Here is a 12594-nt window from a genome sequence, read left to right as displayed (position 1 = left end):
AGTGCCTCTGTTTCTTCCCACCATGGCCACATATCTGCACGCTGAGCTCTATACTGGTAGCCTTGGCTACCTTATCAGAACTGCCTGGTGTTTCATATACTGTGATAGCTAAGGAGTGTTGCAAAAATCAATCTGGAGGGCAAGATGAAAAGCTTATTGCTGCTGTCTACTCAGTACAGTATTTTAATTTTGCCTAGGAGATCCATTTTTTGCAACAGCTGTTCATTGTATTTTTTTTTTTAAAGAAGCTATTGGAAAGCTGAGGAGCAGGATTTGACTTTTTTTTTTTAAGATTTTTTTTATTTTTTCCTTTTTCTCCCCAAAGCCCCCCGGTACATAGTTGTGTATTCTTCGTTGTGGGTTCTTCTGGTTGTGGCATGTGGGACGCTGCCTCAGCGTGGTCTGATGAGCAGTGCCATGTCCGCGCCCAGGATTTGAACCAACGAAACACTGGGCCACCTGCAGTGGAGCGCGCGAACTTAACCACTCAGCCACGGGGCCAGCCCCGGATTTGACTTTTTTGAGAGTAGGATCAGATCAACTTTGTAACAGCGCATCTCAATTAGAATAGAGCTTTTATCTGGAGAAACTTGCGGCACTAAATATAATTGAGGTCATGTACTTATTAACCATTAAGGATTCCTTTGTAAAAATTTTCCTCTCAGTGTGTTTTATAACAAAGCTAGTTTTTTCTTGACTTATAGAATTGTTTGGGTGCTGTTAGGATGTTCTAGCGTAAATTTGGGTCCTTGAGATGGGCCCCTGAACAAAATTCTGTGTTGTTGGGTGTATGACCTGCTTTACAAAGTATGCTCTTAGCGGTGTCTCCCTTCATCTTTCCTTAAATCAATCAGCTGATCTTAAGATTCCTTTTACGTTTAGCTAAGAAGTATCTTTTCCCTTCTGTGTTGTAAAGCAAAGGATACAGACTGGCCTCTTTCATTCGTTTTATTTGGTCTAGCCCATGTTTTGTTAAAAAATTGAAGTAACTTTGAAAAAATGGGAGATTTCATGTGAAAACTCAGATTTCAAGCTTTTGTTGAAAAGTCTGAGCCTGCAGCCCTGAGTGGACATTGTCCCTGAAGACCAGTTGGCGCCGTTAGAGCCCAGGTGCTCCTGGTTCGCCAGGCAGCGCTCTCCCGTGTTGTCTCCTACTTTGCCTGTGTTACTTTCTGTTACCTCCTGAAGCTTGTAGGCATTTAGGCTTATATGGTCTCTGCTTTCAAGTCATACTAGTATATGGCTTTACACTATTGGTCATGTTTTCCAATAATGGTTCTCGTTATGTCGTGCTTCGCAACTCTGACTAGCATCCAAAGGTGGATATACCAGGAAGCTAACGCATGGGACTTTTCTAAGGCCTTGAGAGACCTAGCAATTTTTTCTTCTGTCTCTTAATGAGAGCTCCCCAAGTTGTGTAAGTTTCAGAAGCTACAAAACTGGATCTGCCCCTGCCAGCATGAGAGCCACCTGCAGGTCTTTTAAAAAGAAAGGAAGTTCTTGGGCTCCACCTTCTCCAGGCCTCTGCATCAGAATCTCTGGGCGAGGCACCCAGGCATCTCTGAGTTTTAAACAGCTCCCCAGGTGATGATTATAAAGCACATACAGGCTTAAGAGCTACTGGATTTAAAAAGGTAGTTACTTGAGCTATTTATACACCATTTTAACACTAAAAGGATTCGTTGTGGAATCCTTTAATACATTTGAACTGTAGTTTGATATTACTGACATTCAAAGCTGAAGTGCTTAGGAACCACTGCCAGTTGAAGATCAGTCAGATAAGTGAGGTTATCTCTGAAATTAAAATATAATGTCAATAGGAAAACATGATTTGATTGTAAAAAAAATAGCATGCATTAGTTTTTCAAGAATTTATGAAGAAAGTTTCTTACCTGTGATGGTTGTCCATTCATGTGTAATTTCATCAGCAGTTTCTGTTTTATGCTAGTATTTGTGTAAATATTAAAATGCTTTGGGAAACATATCGTATAGGTGGACTGAGGCCGAGATTCTGGAGTGACTATAATGTGAGATGTCAGCGTGAGGGAAAATAATATTGCAGCCTGATACAAGTGCCTCTGTTCTTGTTGCTTGGGGAGGTTGAATTATTGTTTTCAAGCAATGATTTTGGAGATTTGTGGGCATGTTTTTGATTGTCACAGTGATTGGGGGCAAGGTTTGGTACTGGCCTTTAATGATTCCAGGCCAGCGAGGCATTGCGCGGTGCCCGGAGTAGTAGTGCACAAGGGAGAGTTGTCCCCATGCTGCATGACTTTGAATGTCCTCTTGGACATTCACGTGGGGAAAAATGTTTCTAACAATGTGGACTCAGGATATATAAGCAAAATGTTTTCTGCATGGTTTTAAATATAACTGAATTTTCTAGGACCAGAACTACCATGTGAATCAGGGGAATATTTTGCTATGTTTCTTTTAGGAAATTTACTAAAAGTTGTTCATCGTTTCAAAACATCGTGTTCCACAAGGCAACGCTCATGCTATTAAGTCCTCAGTGCACACACCTGTACAGTCTAATCCGAGCCTCGCTTTCAGGGTGAGTCTATGTTTAGGTACAAGCAAGTGTCTGACTAACTCAGCATTTGCGTAAGGAGAATTAACTTTGTTTCTCCTATGTATTACATTTAGTAAACCACTGAACATACCACATTTAGTGAATAATTATATTGATTGTTTCGAATTTTATATTTAGACAAGCTATATTATTTATGAATTTCACTTCAGGATAATAAAGGAGGCATTGCAAAATATTTGTTATGGAAAGCTATTTTTTTCTCATGAGTTGAGAATTGCTATTTTAAAGCAGTGGTTCGTAACCAAGAGTAAACATCAGATTGACCTATGGAAAGTTTGAAAATGATCATTGTGACCCTCCCCTAGAAATACTAATTTAATAGTTGTGTAGGAAATTCTGGGGACTCGATGAACCTTTGCCACTTCAGGGCATCCTTAGAAACTTACGTTCTTGGTTTGCACACTAGGGTGCATGCAGGCAGCTGCTGCAGGTGCAGGTGGCAGCTCAGGGATTCGGGTGGCCCTGCTCAGCCCTGCTAGCAGAGAGGTAGCACGACACCTTGATGCTTGGGATGCATGTTAAAATTACAGATTCTCTCTTTCACAGTACATGTGTATATCCAATCCTCACCTTGTACACTCTCAGATCTTACAATTTTATTTGTCAGTTATACCTCAATAAAGCTGAAGAAACAGTTCGGATTCTTGAACCTCACCCCAGTAATTCTGCTTTTGGTGTGTGACTCAAAAATCTGTAATGAGCCCCCTGAATGCTTTCGACCCGGGTCGTCCTTGGACAGCACTGTGAGCAGTCCTCTTCTTAGGAGGTTGGTGCGATAAGCATGTGGGTCTGACAGAGACCCAGAGCATGGAAAGGTGGCTTCAAGAAGTTTGGAGGTAAAGTGGTGCTTTGAGGCCCCTGCTGGGTTGCGTTCGCTCTGTGCCCGAGAGCACTGCCTAGTTGGAAACAGTAGCCTGAACATTGCTGAGAAGCTAAGGCTGAGAAGAGCTCACCTTGCTCGTTTTGTATGAATTTAAACTTTGAGGGATTGTGTCCTGAGAGGCTGAACACATTTTCGGATAAAGTGTAGATCCACTCTAGGTGTTGTTTGAAAATCACGAAGAAAGGGACAGTGCTAAAAATTTTGAGAGGCAAAACCTCTGTTTTTAGAGAGGAGAACAAAGGAGATTGTAGAGACTGGTGAGTTTAAGGCTAATTTTCAGCCAAATTTTAGAGGGTTATTGAAAGAATTGGGAGAGTAGGGAGTCCTCCCCAGATATGAGCTGGCACTGGGGTCTCAGGGATGAATGGTGGGAGCCACATCGAGGTAGAATGCCTTCTAGGGAGGAGATGCCCAGCAGGGTTTGGGGGGTGGAGACGTAGAGGGTGGAGGGAGTTTGGCAGGTTACTGGAGCTGAAGATTGGCTGGGGTGGCTGGAAACCCAGATGCTAACATTATTAACATTCCCTAAACATGTTATTGGAACACAGTTGGGGAAATGCTGATGTACTGGAAATAGGCCTGGGCAAAAAATCAAGAGGCCTGAGTTTTCATTATGTCAGGTATCAGATGCCAAAAACTTCCTTCCAGATAACTAAGGCACTCCTGAGGGTATTTACTTTTTCAATATACAATGAATACCTATAGTTGCTAGGCTGGAGATATAGATATAAAGTATATAGTCTGCCTGCCAAGTCTGGTTGGGGAAACAGACAAGTCATCTGATGTTCTAATGCAATATACCTGCTATATATAGTAGAAGTAAGAACAGGGAGCTTTGGGAGGCTACTGGAGGTACACCTAAGTTAGACTGAGGGAAGGCTTCCAAGAAGAGGTGATTATCTGAGCAGAGTTTTTGAGGGTAAGGTGGAATGGGTACTGGGAAGACACATGTTTCAGACGGCATAAGAAGCTTGTGTAAAGATGTGTTGCTCTGAAAACCATGGCTTGTTCAGAGCAGCTGGTATCAAGGGGAGGAATGAGGCAGAAGGCTGGGGGCAGGCAAGGGTCGGATTACCACTGTCTTAGATGCCATGCTAAAGAGTATGCATGTTATTGATTTTTTGAAACAATGGATTGATTTTCCACATTTGAGATTTAGGAGATCAGTCTGGAAGCATTGTTGAGATGGGATTGCAGTTCTGGGAAGGCGAGATTGGAGGCAGTGCATCTCGTTAGGAAGGTACCCCCCCCCCCCCGCCGCGCCCCAACACGCACATACCCCAATGCTTTAAACAAAACAAAAATGAACTCTTGCAGGAGAGGACTCCAGGTAGATGATTCAGAGCTCAGATGGTGGTTGCACGGTGTTGGACGATCCTGACACCTTTGGGTGTTTAGTCTGCCATCCTTTGAACATTTCTCATCTTCTAATTTGGTTGCTTGAGCTCTAGCCATGTCTCGAAAGCAGAAAGGAGGAAGGGGAGAAGCAGAAGGGCATAGGGGCCTGTGCTGTCTGTAATTTACCACAGAACACTGTCAGTTACAGCTCCTTGTAATGTGGTGCCATTGCCATGGGCAGCTGTGAAGGAAATGCCAAAAATGTAGTCTTTATTCTGAGTGGCCATGTGCCCAGCTGAAAACTGGGAATTCGATTACTAAGGGAGGAGGAGAAGTGGACAGTGGGGTTAACCCCCCTTGACTCTGCCATAGGGAGTGGTGCAGGAATGCAGGGGACTCAGGACGAGGATGTGACTGAGGCAGTGGAGTAGGGAAGGAGAAATGAGATGTGCTGCAGGAGAGTGAGGTGCTGCTGCTGGCAGCTGGTTGGACATGGGAAGGAAGGACCGGAACGGGAGGCGCTGAGGGTGGTGTCTGCTTTGGGTGCTGGGAGGATGGTGGTGCCTTTCAACAAGGTACAGTTTTGAAGGAAGAGTGGGTTTGGGGGTAGGAAGAAGAATAATGACGTGTTGGACATATGGAGTTTGAAATGCCTGGGGCACATTCTGATGGAGATGTCCAATGGGCAGGTGGGTATACAGATCTGGGCCAGAAAGAAGAGATTTTGGGAGTGGATATGATTGCCCAGGAAGCATGTGCAAAATGAAAAGAAGATTGAAGATCTTATTTCATAGATAAGACTCTCTGAGGTGTAAATAATTTAACCCCATAATGAATCTTAATCTCATTATGATGTTATGTTCTTGATGAAGAAAAATATTTAAAGGGCAGGCTGAAAGAGTAGAGTTTAAAAGAAATTCAGCAGGATCAGCCAGAGAGATAGAAGGAAAATCAGAACAGAAAGATATTTGGGAAACAGGAGAGCATTTTAATAAGAAGGAGTAATTGCAGAGACATGCCGTAGATGAGTGCAGTAAGATAAAGACTGAAGGGTCTAGCAATTGGGAGGTAGGTAAATGCAGTAAAATAGAGAAATGTGTGTGTGTGTAGATATCTCTACATACCTGTATCAAATGCATGTGTGTGTATAAAGTTGTTTAGATTAAACCTAAAAATGATCGCATGACTTAAAATCCCTCAGGGTAGATGGTACCACCTCTGGAAGTGACCTCTAGCAGTGCAGTCTGCGTACCCTGTGCCCTCACCCCTTGGCAGCCCACGTTGGGCTCTTGTCACCATAACAGGATGGTAACTAAATCTCTCAAGCTCAAATTCGGGATAGATTTACTGCTACATGAGATTGTTTTTATGGTCATACTGGGGTAGATATTTAATATAAGGACTAGCGTGACCTAAGCATCACGAAAAGATTTAAAATATGTGATGACACGTTAGGGTCCTGATTGCCGCTGTCTCCAGCTTCTTTGAGCTTTAGTGTCAGGCCCCGAGTGAGGACGAGGGACTGGGCAGAACTGCAGTGGCCTGGGTCGGCGGGACTGGCTGTGGTCTTTGTTCCTTTTACAACAATCCTACACCTAGCAGTGTGATAAGTTCACAGGGCAGAAAATGATTCTGAAAAGTGGAACATCTTTATGATATCATTTTAACCTAATTACAGATATGTAATGGCAGATTTCTAGGTTGTCCTTCAATGAGTGTAGTTTTTGCTTTCCTGAGAGCTTGGAAAGAAATTTTTTAAAAGTCTAAAATTTTTTCCTGAGTTCTGATTGTTCGTTGAGTTTGGTTAATAGTTAAACAACACTTCCCTCTAGTGAGCAGAGTCTGTAACACAGTTCATAGCTGTTCTCAAATTGTCTGCAGTGCTGTTTGCTTTTCCTGCTAGCAGATTTCTTTCAGATTTGCTTTGGAGGTCAGTTAATATGCTTTCGTTCTTTCTGTTTAATTGGAGGATTATAAAAATTCCAGTATGTACAAATATGTCTTAAATCTGTTGAATCTTAATCTCATTATGATGTTATGAAATTAAAGATTGGGAATTTTCGTGGCAAAAACACTTAAGGTTTTGAGATAGAAATGGTAACCAACTATACTCTCAGATGGACTTTTGGTAGGCCCTTGATAATAATAATGCTTGAATATAAGATTAATTAAAATAATATATGAAATAGTTTGGAGGGTTGGGTTTTTTCTTGTATATAAATTTTCCATAAACTTCTTAAGAAATCAGTATTATTGGAGATGTAATAATTGAAAGACTAATGTGAAAGGGCCTAAACTGGCTATTTCTTAACTGATAGTTTTTAGGTGTTCATTTGTTTTGCTCTGTTAAATTATGGTGTAGGCTGACAGAGTGAGTAGGATTTTTCCTTCATTTTTTGGTTCACTCCTGACTTCTCTGCTTAATTGTAATAGTATTGACTAGTGATGTATATATATATATATATATATACACACACACACACACACACACATGCACGCACATAATGTGTGTGTGTATCTTCATTTATAGCTACCCTCACTGTATATATATAAATTGTAAAAATATTAAAATGGTATTTGGGAAGCAAGGATAAAGATTGTATTTTCTATTTTATCAGGTAGTGTAAGCAGAAATGAACATTATTACACACTTATTATGTAACAGATACCATACTAGGAAATTTTTACATTAGTTACTCTTTAAACTTCAGAAGACTCTTCTGAAACTAGTTTTTCCCCCCTTTATTTCATAGATAAGACTCTCTGAGGTGTAAATAATTTAACCTCAGGCTGCACAGCGAGAAAGCCATGGGACTGGCATGCCGGCTCGAGGGTGACTTCAGAGCCTAGGTCCTCCCACCACGTCCTGCAGCCGTGTAAAGATTCAGAGCGAGTGCCACGACACCCCAGTTGCCAGTCTGCTAACTTTCCACAAAAGTGGGCTGTAGTTCTGACTTTGTCATTAATTGGTAGCATGATAGTGGATAAACTGTTCAACTTTTCTGGCTTCACTTTTTAAAATCTTTACACCAAGGTCCTCATGTCTCACTGAGGGTTGGGGAATGAGGAGATGGTGGTATGCATCTGTGCCCTGCCCCCAATCAGCCAAGGCACCCCCTCTTTTATCTATTTTACGTATTAGACTTCTGTGTCAGACATCATTTGAAGGCGCAGTTTCACCGCTTCAGAAACGTTTTCAACTGTTGGTCTGTGTGATTTCCTTGGTCCTGTCTCGCTCATTGTTTCTGGAGGGATGCTGATCCAGCACCACCGCTCCTTGTGTTTTTCCTTTGAGAAAGAAAGAAAAAATGGCCTGAGGCCTGGATTATGTTCCTTTCCCTGGTAACATTAGGGTCCCGATGACAGGGCCATTAGGAGGAAAGCAGACTCTCCATGGGGCAGTCCTCTGTGTCTCAGGATGCCCAAACGTCGGAATCCTTTATCCATTATAAGTGGAGCACCCAGCCTGCCCTTTTTTCTTGCAGGGTAACTTCCAACAACCCAACCCCCTACATCAGAGGGAAATTGCAATACCAGGAATATGTAGAAGTAAAAAATACATAAAAACCCTGAAACTAAAACTGAAAATTAAAATTTCTATTTGCTTTCAACATTGTAGCATTAGAGGAGATTTCTTGGCAAGATACAAAATATCAGTGCACAAGACCAAGCCCCCTTTCCTCCAGAGCTTCCCTCACAACTTTTTCTCCTCGCTGTGCCTGTGTTGTTGTATGTGGAAGTATCCGGTCAGCGTTCATTCACTTGATGAGACAGTGTTGTTAATAAGGCCAGGGCCAAGTCTTAAGGTATAGAAAACTTGTATTTCAGGACATTCAGGAACTTTGCAACCTATTTCATAAAAATGTTTCTACTGGTTAAAAGTGGGGGGACCTAGGCCCTAGCAAATGAGTAGGATGACTCAATGCAAAACACAGCTATACTAGGAAAAAGCGGTTCAGGGAGCTTGGCCTTCTCATGCTGGATTGTTCAGTATCTAAAATATGGCCCCTTTAGTTGTCCTTGAAACAGCTGGCATGGTGAACTTTGAGTTAGTCCTCGTTAAAACAGAGAGAATTAAGAAAAGAAGATTGAGACCATGTTTTAATTTTCTTTTTAACAGAAAAATGACTAGAGGCTTTTTTTCTTTTGGTGGTGGGTTCCCCAGAATTTGTTGGGAACTGACATTTGTATAGTTTTGGTTCTTATATCTAGATAGTTTAAAAAAGAGGGGGCAGGAAATAAGTTTCTTTGTTTAATACATTTAATTAATTTTTACAGATATATATTCAGTACTTGCTGTGTACTCATTACTGCTAATCACAGCTTACAAGAAGCTAATGAACATACAAGCAAAACAGCATTCATATTGGGAGCCATTAAAAGAAGATGATATGTAATGAAGTGCCAGATAACTGGTATAAAGCTCATGAACAGATGATTGATTGCATGTGAAAGAGCCTGCCTAGAGACAGGCATCCACTCTGTCAGGAGACGACCGCTGAGGTCAGGAGCAGCGTGGAGACCAGGGCAGTGTGGTCATCATATTCTGCGCAGCAGAGGAGAGAGCAGGGCAGGGTATGAAGCGCGAATCAGAGGTTTCTTAGAGGGATGCTTGTTTGTTCTGTGCCTAGAAGGATAGGTCGTATCAGAATATATAGAAAGAATTGGGAGAACATTCTGTTCTAGGAGAAGATGAGAGTGCTGTTGTGGAGGACAGTGAAATATTGACTCAGGTGGAGAAGTGAATTAAGGGATGATCATGGAAGGCCTTTAATATCAGTTCAGAAGTTGCAATTTGAGGTGTATGTCCCGAGAAGCTTTAATTTAATCCCTCTCAATCTGATTGACTGTCCCTTTCTTTGGGGATCCCACTCTGCCTTAGAGTCAGGCTCTGTTACTGAACCAGTCATTTGAAAGGCACTAATTTATTTACAGGTTTTTCTTTCATTAAATGAGACTGAGACTACACCTGGTTACCTTGATTGGCATTTGTTTTTGAAATTCCTCATTCATCAATTTACCTATTATGCTCAAGGTGGGTTACTTCTGCACATAGCTTGAATTTAACCACTTATATTGAATCTTAAAATTTAGATTTTTGTTATGTCTTGCTCTCTCATTCTTGCGTGCTGAGTGCAAAAGACAAAAATGAAATCCTCTTTAGCTATACATTTAAGAAATTTTTCTTACAAAAAAAGATTAAATGAAAGGAAATTAAAATTAAGCAACTATCATCATTAATATTATTGTTTTATCATTTATCTGCTGCTGTATTCGCAGTGTGCTACTCCATTGGTATTTATTTTAGGAACTCATTGGTTTGCTCTCTGAATCTGTGTATTAGAGATGTTTTACAATGAGTTGCTCGTGCTGCTTTTTCTTAGCTTGAGTTGCGTTAGGATATGAAGTTGCCGCATCAGATGTTCTTGGTTGAACATTAAGGTGTGTTGGCCACAGAGAACTGCCTGTGCCGCTCACACACATCGAGGTGTCTCTAGGCTGTCTGAGCTTTCCTAGCAAGTAGTGAGATAAATTTGAAGTCTCTAAGGCATTGGTAAGATGCCTCTTCTCTCCTCACATCCATTTGCTCTTAACTATAAATTTCCCCATTTCCACTGTTCATGATCTTTGACATTGTCTAATTTGGGTGTAATAGTTTGTTCTATGAAAATGGAAAAAAAATTACTGCCAGATCTGTTTGGTGCGTTGAAATTTCTTTAAATGACTTGAATTAAAAGGAAAATTTCTTAGGTAGTGAGAGCTGTGAGTACCTAACATGAGACCCTCGGAGGCAGAATTTCTTAACTTTAGAGGATCTGTGAGCCCCCAGAAATTTTATGCAAAGTTTGTATAAATATCTGTCTGGATTTTTTTTTCACTGGGAGAGGGTCTGTAGCTTTCTCAAGGAGGTGCATGTGCCAAAAAAGTTATGAACCACTTCTCTGAGACCTGAGTAAAAGAAAACTCAGTTTAAGGATTATATTTTCATACTCACACAAATAACAACTATTACCCTGAATCAACTAGGCTAATAAGATGTTTACGATTAAATAACTTCTTTTAAATAGTTCAGTTCTGAATCTATATTGGCATAATTGTTTTTGCAAGATGTGCCTGATAGTGGAAAAGCCAAAGGGATCTATTTATACTTTCAGTTCCTTTTTACCATTTTAAAAATTGATATATTTACTGTGCAAAGACCACTTGCTATATATAATCTTTATAAATATGGGGAGTGGTGAAAATTGTTTTAGGTACATGTACCCATGGCTTGCCTTGTAAGTTAACATCATCATCCTAGTAAAGAATTAATGAAGACCGTTTAACTTTTCAACACTATGGTAGTTATCTGGGATATAGAAAATATGAGATAAAAAGTACGAAGGGAAGACAGTATAAAATCATGAGTATATAAGGAGCCAAAAAAGAGTAGAGGCAGTATATCTTCTGAGAGTAAAAGGGAGGGATAGTCACTATGAGTTGTGTCAGGCATGCAGGACTTCAGTGACAAGTGGGATTTGAGCGGGGCATGAGAGATGAGTAAGATGATTGGAAGGAAGGGGATAACTGTGTGAGTAAAGGTCCAAAGGTGATCGTGTTGCCTAGGGGGACACTGAGTTGACCAGTGCAGAGGTAGCACTGGGTGTGGGTAACAGCATGCATCTTTCTCTGGCTTCCAGTCCTAGCTAGAACCACTCTGTCCTCAGTTTTTTAATTAAATTAAATTAAATTAATTAATTAGTTATTTTTGAGGAAGATTAGCCCTGAGCTAACACCTGCCATAAATCCTCGTCTTTTTTGCTTAGGAAGACTGGCCCTGAGCTAACATCTGCACCCATCTTCCTCTACTTTATATGTGGGATGCCTGCCACAGCATGGCTTAATGAGCAGTGCCATGTCCGCACCCGGGATCTGAACTGGCGAACCTCGGGCCACCAAACCAGAACGTACTGCAACACTGGGCCGGCCCTCTCCTCAGTTTTTTAATTTGTAAAACTAGTACCTTTCTTATAGCATTCTTAGTTTTGTATGGTATGTGTTTGTTATATTTAAAAAGAAAAACCCAATACACAGTATGGTCAAGATAGTATAGGGGAATAAGGTGAGAGGTAGTGGCCCAGTTGCTAAGGGTCTTGGGTGACAGGCAGCAGTTGTCAAACTATGGCCCTTGGGCCAAATCCTACTCATGTCTTGTCTTTGTAGATAATGTTTTATTGGATTAATTTACTGTTGTCTGTGGCTTTTTTAGTTACATGGCAGAGTTGTGTATTTGTGTAAAGACCTTATGGCCTGTGAAGCTTAAAATATTTACTCCCTGGTCCTTCACAGAAAAAGTTTAATGACTCCTGAGTTAATTAGAGCTTTAATTTAGTTACATTGGGAATCTATTTAAAATTTGTTTTGTTTTGTTTGGGGGAATCAGAGGCACATAGTGGGGACACCGGTGACAACAATGCTGTCAGAAAAGTGTTTTAGGAAGATTAATCTAGCAAAGTTACTTAGAGTGGACTGGAGGATCGAATCTGTATTGAGATTGGCAGGCTTTTGGGACCAGTCATTAATTCGTAAAGCGATGCTCTAGAGAAGAGAGAGTGAGAAGAATATAATGAAGGCATAGATACATATGACTTTCAGAAACTAACAGTAGTCTTGGAGACCAAAGTATGGGGATATAGGAGGTCTCTAAAGTATGGCACTAAAGTGACAGGAGAGGTTAATAATCCATCTGATATAGGAGTTCTCTCCCAGAAGCTAGTTTTTCAGGAGAGGTAATCGCTAT

General features: G+C 41.0%; 1 protein-coding gene across 19 annotated transcripts in view; it reads left to right on the top strand.

Moving 5' to 3' along the window:
- Window positions 1–12594, top strand: part of PSD3 (pleckstrin and Sec7 domain containing 3) — a 646842-nt gene that overhangs the window by 281161 nt on the left and 353087 nt on the right. The gene's annotated exons all lie outside the window — the stretch shown is intronic.

This window comes from Equus caballus, chromosome 27, assembly GCF_041296265.1.
Source record: "Equus caballus isolate H_3958 breed thoroughbred chromosome 27, TB-T2T, whole genome shotgun sequence".
NCBI classification, from domain to species: Eukaryota; Metazoa; Chordata; class Mammalia; order Perissodactyla; family Equidae; genus Equus; species Equus caballus.
The sequence above is the reverse complement of the archived record's forward strand: the minus strand, read 5'-3'. Positions and strand labels throughout refer to the sequence as shown.